The sequence below is a fragment of the Rutidosis leptorrhynchoides genome, chromosome 3 (genome assembly GCF_046630445.1).
Source record: "Rutidosis leptorrhynchoides isolate AG116_Rl617_1_P2 chromosome 3, CSIRO_AGI_Rlap_v1, whole genome shotgun sequence".
Classification (NCBI taxonomy): Eukaryota; Viridiplantae; Streptophyta; class Magnoliopsida; order Asterales; family Asteraceae; genus Rutidosis; species Rutidosis leptorrhynchoides.
In genome coordinates this window covers 224,412,447-224,435,721 of record NC_092335.1, presented here as the reverse complement: position 1 = coordinate 224,435,721, position 23,275 = coordinate 224,412,447, and positions in this window count along the sequence as shown.

The window sequence follows — 23,275 nt, the reverse complement described above, 5'->3', positions numbered from 1 at the left end:
CTGCTGCTACAACAACTAGGCTTCTGTTTTTCTTGTTTAAAAATCTAAGAACAACACCTCACTACCATAACTATCAATCATCTTCGTCGAAGAATTGATCCAAACCCATCACTGTTACAATGGATACTTCTGTTCTTTTCTTATTCGACTCACATCATCAAGACATCAACCCATTACTCATCACGATTATTAATTAAGTTGTTCGCTACTCGTTAATTTTTTTTTGTTTAAACCATCAATCTTTCACCTTTCAATCACGACTGCTAACTGCTACAGCTTTGCACTATACTTCTGTTTTACCCACAACTGCTACCTGTGCGACTGCTTTCCTGTTAAATCCTAATGAAAACGAACCATGATAAGTGATGAAGATGGCGAATGGAATTAATGATGGGGATCGTGATGACTGTTATAGGTGATGATGATGAACAGTTAACAATAATGAAGAAGACGTGATGAATGGTGATAATATGAACGGGATATGAAAAACAATTTTGATGATGTAGAGAATTAAAATCGAAACCCTAATATTTTTTTCTCAATTGTTGTTTCGTGAATCTATCGGGACACAACATTAATACATCTTGGGCCGAGCTTCTTGTTATGTTAATTGGGCCGAAAAGTGTTATTGGGCCATGTATATGCTGTTGGGCCAAGTGTGATTGGGTTATTGGGATTAAAAATAGAAAACGTTTTATATTAATTGGGTCGAGATTTAAAGTAGAGAAACAGTAATGGTTCGATGGCCAGGAGTGTATACAGGTTAGCGAGTGGTCTTGGGTTCGAGTCCCGTCTGGAGCATTTCTTTTTAGGAGGGTATACATTTTTTTTCCATTTTCATTATTATTATTATTATTATTATTATTATTATTATTATTATTATTATTATTATTATTATTATTATTATTATTATTATTATTATTATTATTATTATTATTATTAATTATTGTTATTAGTGATAAGTTATTGTTATCATCATTAACATAATTAATATTATTATCATTATTGTTATTGCTACGTATTATCATTAAGTATTATTAATATTGTTATTATTAATTTTATCATTTTTACCATTAATATATGTATTATTATTATTTTGATTATGACTATTATTATTATCATTATTATTAGTACTAGTATCATTTGGTAATTAGTAGTATTATTATTGTTATCATGAGCATAAGTATTATTATTAAAGTTATCATTATTATTATTATTATTATTATTATTACCATGGTTATCTTTATTAGTAAAAACATCATTTTTAGTAAAATTATCATTAGTATTAAAGTTATTATCCTTATTACAATTATCATTTTCAAAAATTAACATTATCATTATTATTACTATTATTACTATCAATATTATCACTATCATTTTTATCATTACCAGTACTACTACAAATAGATATTTTTATATAAAAATACATTACACTATATTTTTATTATTAAAAAGATATAAATTAAGCTATATATAAAAGATATCAATTAATATATAAATATATATTTTTTATCAAATATAAACCTTAATATACAATTTTATTATTATTAATGATAAATAATAGTTATATAAAACTATATAAATAATAATCATTTTCAAATATATATATATATATAAACTAAATAAATAATATAATATAAAGTCATAATATATGAAATTGTTCGATCACAAGTATATGTTTTAATATATATACAATTGATATAGGTTCGTGAATCCAAGGCCAACCCTACATTTGTTCAATGCCGTCATATGTATTTTTACTACAAAATACAGTATAGTGAGTTTCATTACTCCCTTTTTATATATATTTTTGGGACTGAGAATACATGCACTGATTTTATTAATGTTTTACGAAATAGATACAAGTAATCAAAAACTACATTCTATGGGTGGATTATGAATATTGAATATCACCCCTTTTTAGCTTGGTAACCTAATAATTAGGAAACGGGTATGGCCCCTAATTGACGCGAATCCTAAAGATAGATCTATGGACCTCGACAAGTCTCATTCGGAGTACGGATGCTTTAGTACTTCGAGATTATTATTATTATTATACAAACGAGAGGTTCTGTTTGGGGATATTCTATGCATTAAAGTTAAGTTGGTTATCAAGCGTTCACCATATGAATAATTTTTAATTCGCGGGTTACGCGTGTTATTTTGTACTCGGATTACGTGTACAATTAAATATATGAAATCTTGTGGTCTATTAAAATGATGAAAATGAATGTTTATGATAAACTAATGAACTCACCAACCTTTTGGTTGACACTTGAAAGTATGTTTATTCTCAGGTTTGAAAGAAATCTTTCGCTGTGCATTTGCTCATTTTAAACCACATGAACCGACCCGTCCTAATCCATAAGGACGAATACAATAACATATGATTATATCACGAGGTATTTGACCTCTATATGATACATTTTACAAACATTGCATTCATTTCTAAAAGACAAACTTTCTTTTCATCGAAAGTTGACGGCATGCATACCATTTCATAATACATTCAACTATAATTGACTTAATAATAATCTTGATGAACTCAACGACTCGAATGTGACGTATATTGAAATATGCCATGAATGACTCCAAGTAATATCTTTAAAATGAGCAAATGCACAGCGAAAGATTTCTTTAATACCTGAGAATAAACATGCTTTCGAGTGTCAACCAAAAGGTTGGTGAGTTCATTAGTTTATCATAAACATTCATTTCCATCATTTTAATAGACCACAAGATTTTATATATTTAATTGTACACGTAACCCGAGTACAAAATAACACGCGTAACCCGCGAATTAAAAATCATTCATATGGTGAACGCTTGATAACCGACTTAACTTTAATGCATAGAATATCCCCAAACAGAACCTCTCGTCTGTATAATAATAATAATAATCTCGAAGTACTAAAGCATCCGTACCCCGGATGGGACTTGTCGAGGTCCATAGATCTATCTTTAGGATTCGCGTCAATTAGGGGCCATACCCGTTTCCTAATTATTAGGTTACCAAGCTAAAAGGGGTAATATTCAATATTCATAATCCAGCCATAGAATGTAGTTTTTGATCACTTGTGTCTATTTCGTAAAACATTAATAAAATCAGCGCATGTATTCTCAGTCCCAAAAATATATATAAAAAGGGAGTAATAAAACTCACAATACGATATTTTGTAGTAAAAATATGCATACGACGATACTGAACAATGCAGGGTTGTCCTCGGATTGACGAACCTATATCATTTATATATATATATATATATATATATATATATATATATATATATATATATATATATATATATATATATATATATATATATATATATATATATATATATATTAATACATATAATTGTAATCGAACAAATTTATATATATATTTATTAGTGATAACATTTTTATATTAATAATTTTATATTTCATTATTTAATTAAATATATTCATTATATATATATATATATATATATATATATATATATATAAAATAAAAGTATTAATATAGTTAAGTTACGTGTGTAGCGACCCGACAAAATCGTCATTGACGGCGGCGACTACTTAGGTGCCGTTGTGTGGTCGTAGTCCCTATATGAAACGTATCATGCTTGCAAAGTTTAGTTTACAAAACCGTTCGACGACAAGTTTAAGTTTACAAAAGTATAAAGTCTAAATGAAATAACTTGCGACATAATTAGTTGAAAATCACGGTTTCTAAAAATAGCGTAAGTATGTAGATAAAAGTTTGAATCCAAAGGTGCTATCACTAGCGTATGTATGTATGTATGTATGCTTGACTCCAAGCAAGTATGAGTGTACGCGGAAGCATGTATCAAATATCCAAGTATGAACCTGAGAAACATATAGAAAACGGTCAACGAAAAACGTTGGTGAAATCATAGGTGTTTTAGTAAACGTTGTATTTGAACCACAAGATTTAATATAAGATGATTATCAAAATCATTTGCATTCAAAAGTTGTTATTTGTATCGCGGGCACCCAATTATCAAACTTAACTGTTTTTACACCCTTTGCATAGTGTTAGAACATACACTAGACCCGAAAATATATTTCATCAGCTAACGGTAGCGAACCGTCCGAATGAGGCTCGTCAAGGCCATGTGATCACATAATATAAGTTCACGTTTACACCCTGCAAGTGTAACTAATGATAATTGAATTGAGGCTTTTTGTTCAAACCCGTACGTGGAATGTTCGTTTCCGTACTTGTGTTCAAAGTGTAAAAGTATGTAGTATAAAACCGTATATGTTTCTCATCCCATGATTTAAAAGTATAAAAGTTGTTGAAAGATGGGACTATGATCTCACCTCAAGTGCACAAGTATAAAAGTACTTCACAAAGTAAACGTGTGCATGAAAGTTGCTTAGCCTTGACCTAAACAAGTAAGTCGTATCAATACCGGTAAGACACAAACAAGGTCGGTCAAAATGTGTTCAATTAGTCCTATGGCTCGTTACGACTCGAATAGTATAGCATGTGAATCACGTTGTCAAGTTTCATGCAAGAATCAAGTATAAAAGAAGATTAGAACGCTTGCATAAACGTTTGGTTAAGTTTAACTAAAAGTCAAACTCGGTCAAGTCAAAGTCAACAAAAAATTCAACACGTTCGGGTCGGGTCCCGAACTATTTTTCTATGCTTAGAAGTCATATTTGAGCATGTTGGCCAAGTTACATGTTAATCGGAGGTGCGTAGCATAGTTGGAATTAAACGAAAAAGTGAAAAGTTGAATAGTCCCCAAACACGGCCATTGCCGTGCCGCGACAGAGGAGGGCCGCGCCGCGACATTAGGCGTGGCCTGGTACCTGGGCTGTTTCAAAAGTTCAAGTCTTGATCCAAAATTTAATTTAGCGCAAAACACAAACCGTAAACACTTAGAATACGTATCTTATATCGTTGGAAAGCTCTTTTGATAAGGAATACAACTAACCACTTTTCATCAATCAAAAGCATCAATTACAATAACCGAAATCTCATCAATTGATCATTAAAGGTTTGTTTTCAAAGTTTCAAGTTCATCAAATGCATTTTAAGTTTCGAGAATCCAATTCACACATATGATATGCTGTTTTGAAGGTAATGAAACATACATTACAACTAAATAGTTACTAATAACATTTCATGGCATTCGAAACATTAAAAGCTCGTTTTAAGTCTATCAAACCCTAACCAAAATCCACAAAAATCAATATTCATGTTTTTGAAGTTTTCTTAATCAACCTACGCATCAAAACGAAGCTAGTGATACTAGTAACACAATTAAAACATGAACTTTAACAATTTAACAACATTAACTCATCCAAAATCAAAGATTAAGCAAACCCATTTTCAAATGTTCAAACTAGTGACTCAAAACAACAAATCGAGCAAACAAATCATATATTCATGTTATACACGAGCCATAGACACTAACTAACACCATTTCAAGTATATAAAATGAATTTAGAGAAATTTAGTCTTTTAGAAATGTTACCCAAATGAGATGAAATTGGTACTAAAATGTAGAGGATGAAGAGAGGATCACGAATATGTAATTTGTTTTGATGTTTGCTTATTGATTCAGATTTAGATAATGATTTTGTGAAGATGGGTGTTTGAGTTCAAAAATGGATGAGAGAAAAGGAGGTAGAAGAAGAAGTGAAAAATGAATGGATGAGATGGTGGGAGGTGGTTGACTTAGTCAACCACTATCACCTTTTTGATTAAATGGCAAAACTAGTCCCTCGAGTTTGTAGTCGGGTGCGAGAATTAACCGAACGAATATTTTAAAAACGCTCGAGTAAACGAGTGATGTTATAATTAAGTAACGGGAATATTATGAACGTTAGTCAACGAAAACTACGAATTTAAATAACGAAAGGTATTATTTAAAAAAAAAAGATAGTGTTAAAAATAAATTTAACGGAAAAACGCGGGATGTTACATTACCTACACCTTAAAAAAAATTTCGTCCCGAAATTTAGTTGGAAGTAGTAGTTGTTATTTCTTCTTTGAAACCTTGCGTTGCAAATTCTACGGATATGTGAAGGTACTTCCTTGGGCATTTCAACGAACTTTGACAGTCGGGATTTTACGTTGGTTTAAAGTTTGGCTTCACGATTTATAGTTTCAACCGGTCCTCCTAGGAAGTGAAGTTTATCGTTGATAGTAAGTTCATCGAAGAGGATAGCAAGTTCTTGTTTCGCAAGACACGCCCTTAAGTTTGATACACGGAATGTAGGATGAACGGAATTTGTTTGAATCGGAAGTTTGAAGCGGTAAGCAACGGGCACAACACGCCCCAAGATTTAAAAAGGACTAAAAATATCGCGGATTTAGCTTTCTACGTTTCTGAAACGGACTACACCTTTTGCAACTTTTAACGTTACGCGGTTTCCCACATGGAATTCGAAAGGTTTACGTCTAACATTGGCATAGCTACTTTGGCAACTACGGGCCGTCTCGAGCCTTTCTCGGATTGGAACGATTTTAACGGTTACTCCATGAATGATTCCAGGTTCGGTGACTTGATTATCATTTACTTGGTTCTACAAAAGGAGAATGACGTTTTCGGTCATATAAGATTTCAAAAGGTGTGACGTTAAGACTTGAATGATAACCATCGTTGTAAGAGAATTTGGTTAAAGGCAAAAACTTTTCTCAAGTAAATTTGAAGTTGATAACGCAAACTCGTATTATGGTTTCCAAGGTTTGAATCATGTGTTTGCTTGGTCCGTCAGTTTGTGGATGATACGCGGTACTCATGTTTAAACGTGGTCCCGAGGCTTTTTGTAAGTTTAGAAGTGAAACGAGCATCTCGATCCGAAACGAGGTACATTCCTTTAAGGTATATTTAAAAGAGTTTGTTAGGACGTGAAAACGTTTGTTGGAACAAGTTTTTGTTTCTTAAGAATTTCGCGCCGCGGAAGATTTATCGGTTTCTAAAAACGTTCGTTAGGACTATTCATCCTCGTGGCGAATGTAAGTATAGTGTGAAGAGTCTCTCTCTCCATTGAGAATTTAGATAAAAGGTTTCTTTATACGAAAGTACGAGTGTAATGCGGAAGAAGTTTCTGCCTCGATATGAGCATAACAAGCATATTGTAGTTCGTCGATAAAACTATAAGAAAACGAGATAGTATACACGTGTAACATATGTTTGGAGTCGAAAGAATTTGTCATTCATTCGGAAGCATAAATATGGTTCGACAATAATCGAAGGTGTGTCCTTGGTATGGTTGTTATCAATATTCTCGGAGTTTTCGAATACCTAACAAGAAAGATGAAGTCATGTACATGGCACATGGTGGTGATTAGGTTGATCGAGTCCAATCACCATCACGAGTCATTAGAACTTTGGTATGACCTACCATAATATAACCACGTTGATCGAGTGTCGTTATATTACGCTAACTCATACCTCCATCCCCACATCACTCCATAGATTCAGGTTCGTGTAATTGTGAAGTTTTAAAATGAACAAAGCATAGCGACATCACCAACGTGACTCGTATTTAATCGCAAGAATTAGTGCAACTCTAAAGAAGCATTCCCCGAGGGAAGTGTATAAATGATTGTTCACGTCAATGCGGTTCAAGTCAAACGATAATGTATTTCGGTGCGAGAAGTGTAACGAATCATGATAACGAATAGTACATAATCGTAGTGTTAAGTATTGATGACGATACTCACCTGGAGTAGTGATAGTAGTAACAAGAAGTGGTAGATAGTAAGGAACACCAGTGTGACACCGATAGTAAGTTGAAACGGTGGCGAATAACAATCTGGGAGACAGAATTCCCGAACAAGTGTGACTAATGAAGTCGTCATCATCCTTACGCGTATGAATCTTGAATTTACGTGTGTTACCAGAAAGTGGCAGAATACGGATTCGTATGATGAAAGCTTGGTACCATCAAGAAGTTTGCCTAATAATGATTCAAGTATAATGCACAAGTAGTCAAGTGAGTGCTATCTATAGAAAATGTATGTCAGAATGCAATGGCTAACTATCCGGTTGTAGTCTAGATTCACTAATGCGTCCTAACGACTCAGTCAGACACACTAATGCACATCCTAGATCCCTACAACCAATGCTCTGATACCATCTGTAGTGACCTGACAAAATCGTCATTGATGGCGCCGACTACTTAGGTCCCGTTGCGTGGTCGTAGTCCCTATATGAGACTCGTTTAACCAAAATTATGTCGCGTTCATTTGAAACGTATCATGCTTGCAAAGTTTAGTTTACAAAATCGTTCGACGACAAGTTTAAGTTTACAAAAGTATAAAGTATAAATGAAATAACTTGCGACATAATTAGTTGAAAATCACGGTTTCTATAAATAGCGTAAGTATGTAGACAAAAGTTTGAATCCAAAGGTGCTATCACTAGCGTATGTATGTATGTATGTATGTATGTATGTATGTATGTATGTATGTATGTATGTATGTATGTATGCATGCTTGACTCCAAGCAAGTATGAGTGTACGTGGAAGCATGAATCAAATAGCCAAGTATGAACTTGAGAAACATATAGAAAACGGTCAACGAAAAACGTTGGTGAAATCATAGGTGTTTTAGTAAATGTTGTATTTGAACCACAAGATTTAATATAAGATGATTATCAAAATCATTTGCATTCCAAAGTTGTTATTTGTATCACGGGCACCCAATTATCAAACTTAACTGTTTTGCACCCTTTGCGTAGTGTTAGAACATACACTAGACCCGAAAATATATTTCATCCGCTAACGGTAGCGAACCGTTCGAATGAGGCTCGTCAAGCCCATGTGATCACATAATATAAGTTCACGTTTACACCCTACAAGTGTAACTAATGATAATTGAATTGAGGCTTTTTGTTCAAACCTGTACGTAGAATGTTCATTTCCGTACTTGTGTTCAAAGTGTAAAAGTATGTAGTATAAAACCGTATATGTTTCTCATCCCATGATTTAAAAGTATAAAAGTTGTTGAAAGATGGGACTATGATTTCACCTCAAGTGCACGAGTATAAAAGTACTTCACAAAGTAAACGTGTGCTTGAAAGTTGCTTAGCCTTGACCTAAACAAGTAAGTTGTATCAATACCGGTAAGACACAAACAAGGTCGGTCGACATGTGTTCAATTAGTCCTATGGCTCGTTACGACTCGAATAGTATAGCATGTGAATCACGTTGTCAAGTTTCATGCAAGAATCAAGTATAAAAGAAGATTAGAACGATTGCATAAACGTTTGGTTAAGTTTAACTAAAAGTCAAACTCGGTCAAGTCAAAGTCAACAAAAAAGTCAAAACATTCGGGTCAGGTCCCGAACTATTTTTCTATGCTTAGAAGTTATATTTGAGCATGTTGGCCAAGTTACATGTTAATCGGAGGTGCGTAGCATAGTTGGAATTAAACGAAAAAGTGCAAAGTTGAATAGTCCCCAAACACGGCCATTGCCGCGCCACGACAGAGGAGGGCAGCGCCGCGATATTAGGCATGGCCTGGTACCTGGGCTGTTTCAAAAGTTCAAGTCTTGATCCAAAATTTAATTTAGCGCAAAACACAAACCGTAAACACTTAGAATACGTATCTTATATCGTTGGAAAGCTCTTTTGACAAGGAATACAACTAACCACTTTTCATCAATCAAAAGCATCAATTGCAATAATCGAAATCTCGTCAAGTGATCATTAAAGGTTTGTTTTTAAAGTTTCAAGTTCATCAAATGCATTTTAAGTTTCGGGAATCCAATTCACACATATGATATGCTGTTTTGAAGGTAATGAAACATAAATTACAACTAAACACTTACTAATAACATTTCATGGCATTCGAAACATCAAAAGCTCATTTTAAGTCTATCAAACCCTAACCAAAATCCACAAAAATCAATATTCGTGTTTTTGAAGTTTTCTTAAGCAACCTATGCATCAAAACGAAGCTAGTGATACTAGTAACACAATTAAAACATGAACTTTAACAATTTAACAACATTAACTCATCTAAAATCAAAGATTAAACAAACCCTTTTTCAAATGTTCAAACTAGTGACTCAAAACAACAAATCGAGGAAACAAATCATATATTCATGTTATACACGAGCCATAGACACTAACTAACACCATTTCAAGTATATAAAATGAATTTAGAGAAATTTAGTGTTTTAGAAATGTTACCCAAACGAGATGAAATTGGTACCAAAATGTAGAGGATGAAGAGAGGATCACGAATATGTAATTTGTTTTGATGTTTGCTTCTTGATTCGGATTTACATAATGATTTTGTGAAGATGGGTGTTTGAGTTCAAAAATGGATGAGAGAAACGGAGGTAGAAGAAGAAGTGAAAAATGAATGGATGAGATGGTGGGAGGTGGTTGACTTAGTCAACCACTAGTCACCTTTTTGATTAAATGGCAAAACTAGTCCCTCGAGTTTGTAGTCGGGTGCGAGAATTAACCGAACGAATATTTTTAAAACGCTCGAGTAAACGAGTGATGTTATAATTAAGTAACGGGAATATTATGAACGTTAGTCAACGAAAACTACGAATTTAAATAACGAAAGGTATTATTTAAAAAAAAAAGATAGTGTTAAAAATAAATTTAACGGAAAAACGCGGGATGTTACAACGTGTATTAAATATATTTTTATATGAATATTATTTGTTTGTTAAATTAATGATAATACTAAAATAATGATAATGATACATCTAATAAGATTTAATATTGATGTTGAAAATAATAATCTTGATAATATCATTAGTCACTTTATTTGTAGTAATAATGACAATGATAATAATAATATTAATAAAATAATAATAATAATAATAATAATAATAATAATAATAATAATAATAATAATAATAATAATAATAATAATAATAATAATAATAATAATAATAATAATAATAATAATAATGTCAATTTTTATCAAAATGATTATTTATTTCTTTTATGTAACTTAATTAATATTATATGATAATAAATAATAACATTTTATTTAAAAAAAATATGTAATATTTATATATAGTTATGTAATATGTATTTTTTTTATGTGCAAAATATTTATTTTTTAGAATGATAGTTTTGATAAAATTGATTTACTACTACTACTACTAATAATAATAATAATAATAATAATAATAATAATAATAATAATAATAATAATAATAATAATAATAATAATAATAATAATAATAATAATAATAATAATAATAATAATAATAATAATAATAATAATAATACTAATAGCAATACTAATAACAAAAATGAAAATGATAATTTTTAATAATAACGATACTAATAATGTTATTAATACTAATAATGATAACAATCATAATAATACTGATAATAATATTAATGTTAATACTAAGGTTAATAATAATAATAATAATAAAAATTTTATTTATCATTTTAATACTAGTGATAATAATATTAATTGTATGAATGATACTAATAATTATATCTTTAATACTTGTAATAATCTAATAGCAATAATAATTAATAATAACAATAATAATAATGAGTGACAAGTAAACTACCTCAAAGAAGTAGTCCTAAAAATTGCCCAAGTCCGGGTTTGAACTCGCGACGTCCCGCGAACCCGATAATGTCCTTAACCACTCCTCTATCCTTGCTTTTCTGATTAAACTCAGATTTATATCTATATAACCCATCATTCCGTATCACCATCTATCATTTCTCATAACCACCATCAACTAATTATCATCTTCATATTACCGTAATTACCATCGTGATTTCTTATCATCTTTATCATTCTTTCATAGACATGATCATAATAATGATCAACTTTAGTATCATTAACTCGTTAACATCGTCATTATCTAATCCTCTTCATCACCTAATCATTACGATTCTTATATTATCATCCTCCTCATATCATACCATCTCACACGCTACTCGTCATCATCCATCTCACTAAACTATCATTATCATACTTCATTAATATTGTCATCGTCCAACAGAAAAACAAACGGCGAAGTAGCAGTAGCATAGCAGAATTACTTCGAGCAAATTTTTTTTTTTTAACATGGCCCAATGCAAATTCTCGGTCCAATATTAAGCTAAGTCCACGGTCCAAGTTTAGGAACTCCTTAAGCCCAATTATACAATTAAGCTTATTGTCCAAAAATAGAAAATGAAACATGGGGGCAAATCAAGGAATCCTATATGCTGAAACGTTATTTAAGTGTGGGGGTTTCATTACCACTTGTATCCACTAATTCATTCTAGTCGACATCCTTTATCAACATTTATCTATCTTTATCTATATCATCACATATACTAATCATCCCACTTACCTTGCCTCTTTCCTCCTTGTTTCTTTATGGTGAGCAACGATCAATAAAAAAAATAGTAATAGAAAAAGTAGAAAACTGCAGTAACTTGTGGTGATCTTGGGTGATGATTTATCGAGCAGAAGCAGGAGGGAACAGTAGCAAAACAGTCTATTGTGGGTTGTGTGAGTTGGGTTTCGAATGTGGTGGTGACGGTAATAAACAGCTACAACAGCAGCATATAGTTCGAATAGAAACAAGAGTACCAGCTAGTAGTATGCAGTAACAATGGTTTTGTGGTGTTTAAAAAATGACTACGATGGATGATGGTGGTTTGTGGTGGTCCGGTTAGGGTGGTGATTGATTTCGGTTTAAACTAAGAAAACATATCTAATCAATGGTGGTTTAGTTGTGGTTTCAAGAGGGTGAAGGTTGTACACGGTGGTGAGTGGCGGAAAAGGTGGTGGTCCGAATGAGGAAGAGTGGTGAATTGAATCATTAATAGCAGCAGGTTATGGCTGTTATTTGATGGTGTACGTTTGACTAATAGGACAGAAAACAGAAACACATAGGTGGGTGTTCATGGTGATTCAATGGTGGTATGAGGAAGAAGAAATAAATGGGTGTTGTAAAGGATGGTGGCGATGGACTACGATTTGAAATGGTTCACATGAGTTCCAAGGTGACGGACATGGGTGTCGTGGGAAGGTTCGTTGGTGGTTCTAAACGGTGGTAGGAAGTGACTGCTGAAACACAAGAGAAGGAGGAAAGGAGACGATGGAAATGTGATGTGATTATAAGTTGAATATCTTTATGAATTATATATATATATATATATATATATATATATATATATATATATATATATATATATATATATATATATATATATAATATATCAAGTGACTAATACATTACTATAAGTAATATGATATATAATTAATATGGAAAATAGTTCGATTACTATTACATGCTCATTATATGTATTAATATATATAACTGATATAGGTTCGTGAATCCGAGGCCAACCCTACAATTGTTCAATGTCATCATATGTATTTTTACTACAAAATACATTATTGTGAGTTTCATTTGCTCCCTTTTTAAATGCTTTTGCAATATATATTTTTGGGACTGAGAATACATGCGCTGCTTTTATAAAAGTTTTACAAAATAGACACAAGTAATCGAAACTACATTCTATGGTTGGATTATCGAATCGAATATAACCCTTTTTTAGTCTGATAATCTAAGAATTAGGGAACAGACACCCTAATTGACGCGAATCCTAAAGATAGATCTATTGGGCCTAACAAACCCCATCCGGGTTACGGATGCTTTAGTACTTTGATTTTATCATGTCCGATGAGAGTCCTGGAATGATGGGGATATTCTAGACGCGTTTTGTTAATGTCGATTACCAGGTGTTCACCATATGAATAATTTTTATCTCTACGCAGTTTGTGCGAAATGCCTGATATGAAATGATGTTTATGAAAAATGGAAATGAAAATCTTGTGTTCTATTAAAATTATGGAGATGATTGATTATGATAAACTAATGAACTCACCAACTTTTTGGTTGACACTTTAAAGCATGTTTATTCTCAGGTATGAAAGAAATCTTCCGCTGTGCATTTGCTCATTTTAGAGATATTACTTGGAGTCATTCATGACATATTTCAAAAGACGTTGCATTCGAGTCATTGAGTTCATCAAGAATATTATTAAGTCAATTATAGTTGGATATATTATGAAAGGGTATGCATGCTGTCAATTTTCGATGTAAAGAAAGTTTATCTTTTAAAAACGAATGCAATGTTTGCTAAATGTATCATATAGAGGTCAACTACCTCGCGATGTAATCATATGTTATTGTATTCGTCCTTATGGATTGGGACGGGTCGTACCTACCCATTAAATAAATTTCGTCCCAAAATTTGATTGGGATGGTCATGGCTGACAATAAATATGTGTTCATGACGCATACGAGCTAGAAATTAGAGTTTTTATCATCAGTGAGTAATATTGATAAAACAATTCATTTGTGAAGAGTACGAGTGAAGCTATCACTAAATAGTGAAATGAGGAAAATAACTCTCGTCATAACTTTTGACGTAGTCATGGTTGAATTCCGAAATTCAAGGTATTTAAAGAAAATCTTCGATATCTAAAAGATTTGATTCTTCGGCTAATAAGGAAATTAAGATTTCTGTAATTAAATACGGTGATCTGCCTCGATTACTCTGTCTTATATTTCCGTTATAAACTAAACTCGTTCGTTCCATTATTCTCACCATTCCTATACTTTCTTTCTTAGTTCATACATCCAAAAGATTATGAAAATGCTTAATCCTGTTCTAATCCTTGATATTTTCTTAATTATCATTTCTGTCTTCCTTCTTTTCAATTCTTCTATCAGAAAAATCTGTTTACTTCTACTATTACCTTGGGATTATAGTGTTTTTAATTCTCCCGTGTCTTTATATTGCGATAATCATTGATATACACGATTTGTAATTTATGTGTTGTTATTGGGCTTTATATTTTTCCATTATAATTCGGAGCTCTTTGCCTTTTTATTCTCTTCTCGACTCTAAGTACAACAAGTAATGGTTCAGAGTTCGTAGATACGAGATTTGGAATGAGCATAGCTAATACTCTAAGAATGAAATTGAAATAGCATGATATGACTTGTCAAATTACCAGAATTTAAGGAAAAAGATAGGACTATCAAGAAAATATGTTCTTAATATGTTTGGAGATTAGGTATAATGTAAGAGTCGTGTAACATGGCACATGATGACATTATGATATGTGAATCATCACGTTCTATTAGAAACTCAGCATGACTTACTGTAATATAATCACGTTGATCAAGTGTCATTATATTATACTAACTCATGCATCAATTTCCAAGACTACTTCAAAACATCCATAATTCAAATTCGAATTTTTTAGAATTTTAGAAACTAAAACAGTTTCTTTTATGATTCATCACAGATAGCGCGAAGATATAAATAATATCGGACAAGAATATTTATGAAGATATCTTCAGAAATATTGAGGATATTAATAGTGAAAGATACGATAATATCTTAGAAACAGGATCATCAGGATTCTTTATGTACAAGTTTAGTCCTTGTGATTTGTTCAGAGTCTCCTTCATGGTTTGCTCAATCTGTTTTCCAGTTCCAAATTTTCTTATTCTATGAGCTTTTTCAACACACTACTCTTTATCATCAAACTTTCGACTGTTAAGGTCGTTTACAGTTTTTGCTGCTTCATTCAGCTTTTTCAAACTTTAGAGTATTGATTCACAGACTGGGTGCTTTTCAGAATTTCAGAATGGAAGGTCATAATTCTAAGAGGTAAAGGTTATATGTATATCTATAATTGTTGATGTAGAAATGCTTTGAGATTTCAAAATACTAATTGCTGATTCCCGATAATTGGTATGACAATTCTTGTTACAAGATGCGGATGAGTATATGATAGGGTTTTAATGAACAAATATAATGATGCTTCGGAGAGACTTAAGCCAATTAGTATTGAAGTTGCTGTCAAGTTTACTGCTAAGGTGGTAGAATATAAACGGTTCTCCGGTAACGATGATGAAGGGGTAATCTTTATAATAAGGTTTATTCGAATGAAAAATTGAAGTTGATTTGCTGGAGCTGTGACAAAATTGGCTACTTTGGAAAGGGATTTTAAAGTTATTTTCGGTAATAACAACGCAAAAGGAGCTAGCACAGATACGTGTTAAACGTTTACTCAGGTTTCGAGTGTTTTTTCAAGTGCATAACTATATGCATAAATCTTTCCTTTCGTAGATGAAGTGCGGTTAGTTCATCCTCTTGATTGAGGTGTTTTCTGAAATGTCCCGTTCTTATTGATTAAAAACGTTCCATATTAATTGATTTCGTTGCGAGGTTTTGACCTCTATATGAGACGTTTTTCAAAGACTGCATTCATTTTTAAAACAAACCATAACCTTTATTTCATAAATAAAGGTTTAAAAAAGCTTTACGTAGATTATCAAATAATGATAATCTAAAATATCCTGTTTACACACGACCATTACATAATGGTTTACAATACAAATATGTTACATCGAAATCAGTTTCTTGAATGCAGTTTTTACACAATATCATACAAACATGGACTCCAAATCTTGTCCTTATTTTAGTATGCAACAGCGGAAGCTCTTAATATTCACCTGAGAATAAACATGCTTTAAACGTCAACAAAAATGTTGGTGAGTTATAGGTTTAACCTATATATATCAAATCGTAACAATAGACCACAAGATTTCATATTTCAATACACATCCCATACATAGAGATAAAAATCATTCATATGGTGAACACCTGGTAACCGACATTAACAAGATGCATATATAAGAATATCCCCATCATTCCGGGACACCCTTCGGATATGATATAAATTTCGAAGTACTAAAGCATCCGGTACTTTGGATGGGGTTTGTTAGGCCCAATAGATCTATCTTTAGGATTCGCGTCAATTAGGGTGTCTGTTCCCTAATTCTTAGATTACCAGACTTAATAAAAAGGGGCATATTCGATTTCGATAATTCAACCATAGAATGTAGTTTCACGTACTTGTGTCTATTTTGTAAATCATTTATAAAACCTGCATGTATTCTCATCCCAAAAATATTAGATTTTAAAAGTGGGACTATAACTCACTTTCACAGATTTTTACTTCGTCGGGAAGTAAGACTTGGCCACTGGTTGATTCACGAACCTATAACAATATATACATATATATCAAAGTATGTTCAAAATATATTTACAACACTTTTAATATATTTTGATGTTTTAAGTTTATTAAGTCAGCTGTCCTCGTTAGTAACCTACAACTAGTTGTCCACAGTTAGATGTACAGAAATAAATCGATAAATATTATCTTGAATCAATCCACGACCCAGTGTATACGTATCTCAGTATTGATCACAACTCAAACTATATATATTTTGGAATCAACCTCAACCCTGTATAGCTAACTCCAACATTCACATATAGAGTGTCTATGGTTGTTCCGAAATATATATAGATGTGTCGACATGATAGGTCGAAACATTGTATACGTGTCTATGGTATCTCAAGATTACATAATATACAATACAAGTTGATTAAGTTATGGTTGGAATAGATTTGTTACCAATTTTCACGTAGCTAAAATGAGAAAAATTATCCAATCTTGTTTTACCCATAACTTCTTCATTTTAAATCCGTTTTGAGTGAATCAAATTGCTATGGTTTCATATTGAACTCTATTTTATGAATATAAACAGAAAAGTATAGGTTTATAGTCGGAAAAATAAGTTACAAGTCGTTTTTGTAAAGGTAGTCATTTCAGTCGAAAGAACGACGTCTAGATGACCATTTTAGAAAACATACTTCCACTTTGAGTTTAATCATAATTTTTGGATATAGTTTCATGTTCATAATAAAAATCATTTTCTCAGAATAACAACTTTAAAATCAAAGTTTATCATAGTTTTTAATTAACTAACCCAAAACAGCCCGCGGTGTTACTACGACGGCGTAAATCCGGTTTTACGGTGTTTTTCGTGTTTCCAGGTTTTAAATCATTAAGTTAGCATATCATATAGATATAGAACATGTGTTTAGTTGATTTTAAAAGTCAAGTTAGAAGGATTAACTTTTGTTTGCGAACAAGTTTAGAATTAACTAAACTATGTTCTAGTGGTTACAAGTTTAAACCTTCGAATAAGATAGCTTTATATGTATGAATCGAATGATGTTATGAACATCATTACTACCTTAAGTTCCTTGGATAAACCTACTGGAAAAGAGAAAAATGGATCTAGCTTCAATGGATCCTTGGATGGCTCGAAGTTCTTGAAGCAGAATCATGACACGAAAACAAGTTCAAGTAAGATCATCACTTGAAATAAGATTGTTATAGTTATAGAAATTGAACCAAAGTTTGAATATGATTATTACCTTGTATTAGAATGATAACCTACTGTAAGAAACAAAGATTTCTTGAGGTTGGATGATCACCTTACAAGATTGGAAGTGAGCTAGCAAACTTGAAAGTATTCTTGATTTTATGAAACTAGAACTTTTGGAATTTATGAAGAACACTTAGAACTTGAAGATAGAACTTGAGAGAGATCAATTAGATGAAGAAAATTGAAGAATGAAAGTGTTTGTAGGTGTTTTTGGTCGTTGGTGTATGGATTAGATATAAAGGATATGTAATTTTGTTTTCATGTAAATAAGTCATGAATGATTACTCATATTTTTGTAATTTTATGAGATATTTCATGCTAGTTGCTAAATGATGGTTCCCACATGTGTTAGGTGACTCACATGGGCTGCTAAGAGCTGATCATTGGAGTGTATATACCAATAGTACATACATCTAAAAGCTGTGTATTATACGAGTACGAATACGGGTGCATACGAGTAGAATTGTTGATGAAACTGAACGAGGATGTAATTGTAAGTATTTTTGTTAAGTAGAAGTATTTTGATAAGTGTATTGAGACAAAATTACACGGAGGGTCCCTGTGGTATGTTCAAAATTACAACCGGAGTCCAAAAGAATTTTTTTGACTTGGGGGGTCACTGTGGTATGCATTTGTTTCACGGGGAGTCCACTTCACTAGCGTCTGTTAACTTCATCTGTTAAATCCATCATGTGCAGTGCACATGAGGGTAAAATGGTCATCTAAGATGTTTCTTTCCCACTTTCTTTTTTTATTCGTCCTCATCTCCTTAGTAGCAGCACACTTGCATCTTCATCCACTCTAACATTAATAAACCCTAAATTTTGATCTATCAAAATACATGAACTTTAAGTCTAATTAACTCTAATAACTCAAAGCAAAATGTACCAATATGTGGGTTTCTTAATAATTTCTTGGTTTAGTTTCAAAATCAGTATTACGATGAAACAACATCCACTGTCGATTACCTGATTCACCACCACCACATTGTTTCTGTTGTTGGCTTTTCAATACACTGGAGATGTCGATTTCCGCCTCAATCACATCAGATCTATTTCTTTTAAAATTTGCTATCTTCATTTCTGTTATTTGTTACTCCATATTATTTTTTAATTTTTAATTCTTAATGAAATTAGAAGAAAATGAAGACTATGTTGATTGTAAATGTTAGACGTGTGTTGTCATCAAATTTATGCAACGACGTGTGATGTCATCATATATCATTATCATTTTTAATATGATTATGATTAATTGATTATGATAAGATATATGATATTGATAAGTTTAATTTTGAGAAATAGGAAGCTTATTTTAGATTTTTTTTTTTTAAACCATATACCCAAACCCACCACACGCCGGAAACGAGATCTGAAACAGATCTGAAACGAAACTATGGTTATGATGCAACCAAAATCAGATGTCGAAATCATACGGTGGTACGTTGTGATGAAGTTTAGATGACGAAGATGGTAATGAATTTGACCTGACTTTGGTGTCAAGATTGCTACTTGTTTCATAGCATATACTAATTGGTGATTTAATGGTTTGCTTAATCGAACTCATTCAACTATTTATTCTGCTTTTTGGTTTTGAAAACTAAGGTTTTGTTTAGGTTTGATTTAACTTCATACTCAATATGAATGAGTTTTAAATGTTTCAATTGCAGGTGAGAAAAGAAAAAAATAAAGAGTTAAAGAAAGTGAGAAAGAAAGAGTCAGAAAAGAGAAAGGTATAATGGAACTGACAGTTTTACCCTCATGTGCACTGCACATGCTAGAATTTAACAGAAATAATGGCAGTTGTTAGTGAAGTGGACTCCCCGTGAAACAAATGCATACCACAGTGACCCCCCAAGTCAAAAAAAATCTTTTGGACTCCAGTTGTAATTCTGAACATACCACAGGGACCCCCCGTGTAATTTTGTCGTGTATTGAAGTCTTTCAAAAGTGTATAAATACATACTAAAACACTACATGTATATACATTTTAACTGAGTCGTTAAGTCATCGTTAGTCGTTACATGTAAGTGTTGTTTTGAAACCTTTAGGTTAACGATCTTGTTAAATGTTGTTAACCCAATGTTTATAATATCAAATGAGATTTTAAATTATTATATTATCATGATATTATCATGTATGAATATCTCTTAATATGATATATATACATTAAATGTCTTTACAACGATAATCGTTACATATATGTCTCGTTTAAAAATCATTAAGTTAGTAGTCTTGTTTTTACATATGTAGTTCATTGTTAATATACTTAATGATATGTTTACTTATCATAGTATCATGTTAACTATATATATATCCATATATATGTCATCATATAGTTTTTACAAGTTTTAACGTTCGTGAATCACCGGTCAACTTGGGTGGTCAATTGTCTATATGAAACATATTTCAATTAATCAAGTCTTAACAAGTTTGATTGCTTAACATGTTGAAAACATTTAACCATGTAAATATCAATCTCAATTAATATATATAAACATGGAAAAGTTCGGGTCACTACAGTACCTACCCGTTAAATAAATTTCGTCCCGAAATTTTAAGCTGTTGAAGGTGTTGACGAATCTTCTGGAAATAGATGCGGGTATTTCTTCTTCATCTGATCTTCACGCTCCCAGGTGAACTCGGGTCCTCTACGAGCATTCCATCAAACCTTAACAATTGGTATCTTGTTTTGCTTAAGTCTTTTAACCTCACGATCCATTATTTCGACGGGTTCTTCGATGAATTGAAGTTTTTCGTTGATTTGGATTTCATCTAACGGAATAGTGAGATCTTCTTTAGCAAAACATTTCTTTAAATTCGAGACGTGGAAAGTGTTATGTACAGCCGCGAGTTGTTGAGGTAACTCTAGTCGGTAAGCTACTGGTCCGATACGATCAATAATCTTGAATGGTCCAATATACCTTGGATTTAATTTCCCTCGTTTACCAAATCGAACAACGCCTTTCCAAGGTGCAACTTTAAGCATGACCATCTCTCCAATTTCAAATTATATATCTTTTCTTTTAATGTCAGCTTAGCTCTTTTGTCGACTTTGGGCGGTTTTCAACCGTTGTTGAATTTGGATGATCTTCTCGGTAGTTTCTTGTATAATCTCCGGACCCGTAATCTGTCTATCCCCCACTTCACTCCAACAAATCGGAGACCTGCACTTTCTACCATAAAGTGCTTCAAACGGCGCCATCTCAATGCTTGAATGGTAGCTGTTGTTGTAGGAAAATTCTGCTAACGGTAGATGTCGATCCCAACTGTTTCCGACATGCTCGTAGCATGTCTTCAAGCGTTTGTATCGTCCTTTTGCTCTGCCCATCAGTTTGTGGATGATAGGCAGTACTCATGTCTAGACGAGTTCCTAATGCTTGCTGTAATGTCTGCCAGAATCTTGAAATAAATCTGCCATCCCTATCAGAGATAATAGAGATTGGTATTCCATGTCTGGAGATGACTTCCTTCAAATACAGTCGTGCTAACTTCTCCATCTTGTCATCTTCTCTTATTGGCAAGAAGTATGCTGATTTGGTGAGACGGTCAACTATTACCCAAATAGTATCAAAACCACTTGCAGTCCTTGGCAATTTAGTGATGAAATCCATGGTAATGTTTTCCCATTTCCATTCCGGGATTTCGGGTTGTTGAAGTAGACCTGATGGTTTCTGATGCTCAGCTTTGACCTTAGAACACGTCAAACATTCTCCTACGTATTTACCAACATCGGCTTTCATACCCGGCCACCAAAAATGTTTCTTGAGATCCTTGTACATCTTCCCCGTTCCAGGATGTATTGAGTATCTGGTTTTATGAGCTTCTCTAAGTACCATTTCTCTCATATCTCCAAATTTTGGTACCCAAATCCTTTCAGCCCTATACCGGGTTCTGTCTTCCCGAATATTAAGATGCTTCTCCGATCCTTTGGGTATTTCATCCTTTAAATTTCCCTCTTTTAAAACTCCTTGTTGCGCCTCCTTTATTTAAGTAGTAATGTTATTATGAATCATTATATTCATAGATTTTACTCGAATGGGTTCTCTGTCCTTCCTGCTCAAGGCATCGGCTACCACATTTGCCTTCCCCGGGTGGTAACGAATCTCAAAGTCGTAATCATTCAATAATTCAATCCACCTACGTTGCCTCATATTCAGTTGTTTCTGATTAAATATGTGTTGAAGACTTTTGTGGTCGGTATATATAATACTTTTGACCCCATATAAGTAGTGCCTCCAAGTCTTTAATGCAAAAACAACCGCGCCTAATTCCAAATCATGCGTCGTATAATTTTGTTCGTGAATCTTCAATTGTCTAGACGCATAAGCAATCACCTTCGTTCGTTGCATTAATACACAACCGAGACCTTGCTTTGATGCATCACAATAAATCACAAAATCATCATTCCCTTCAGGAAATGACAATATAGGTGCCGTAGTTAGCTTTTTCTTCAATAACTGAAACGCTTTCTCTTGTTCATCATTCCATTCAAATTTCTTCCCTTTATGCGTTAATGCAGTCAAGGGTTTTGCTATTCTGGAAAAGTCTTGGATGAACCTTCTGTAGTAACCAGCTAGTCCTAAAAACTGGCGTATGTGTTTCGGAGTTTTCGGGGTTTCCCACTTTTCAACAGTTTCTATCTTTGCCGGATCCACCTTAATACCTTCTTTGTTCACTATGTGACCGAGGAATTGAACTTCTTCCAACCAAAATGCACACTTTGAAAACTTAGCGTACAATTCTTCCTTCCTCAATACTTCTAACACCTTTCTCAAATGTTCACCGTGTTCTTGGTCATTCTTTGAGTAAATAAGTATGTCATCAATGAAAACAATGACAAACTTGTCAAGGTATGGTCCACACACTCGGTTCATAAGGTCCATGAACACAGCTGGTGCATTAGTTAAACCAAACGGCATGACCATAAACTCGTAATGACCGTAACGTATTCTGAAAGCAGTCTTTGGAATATCATCTTCTTTCAC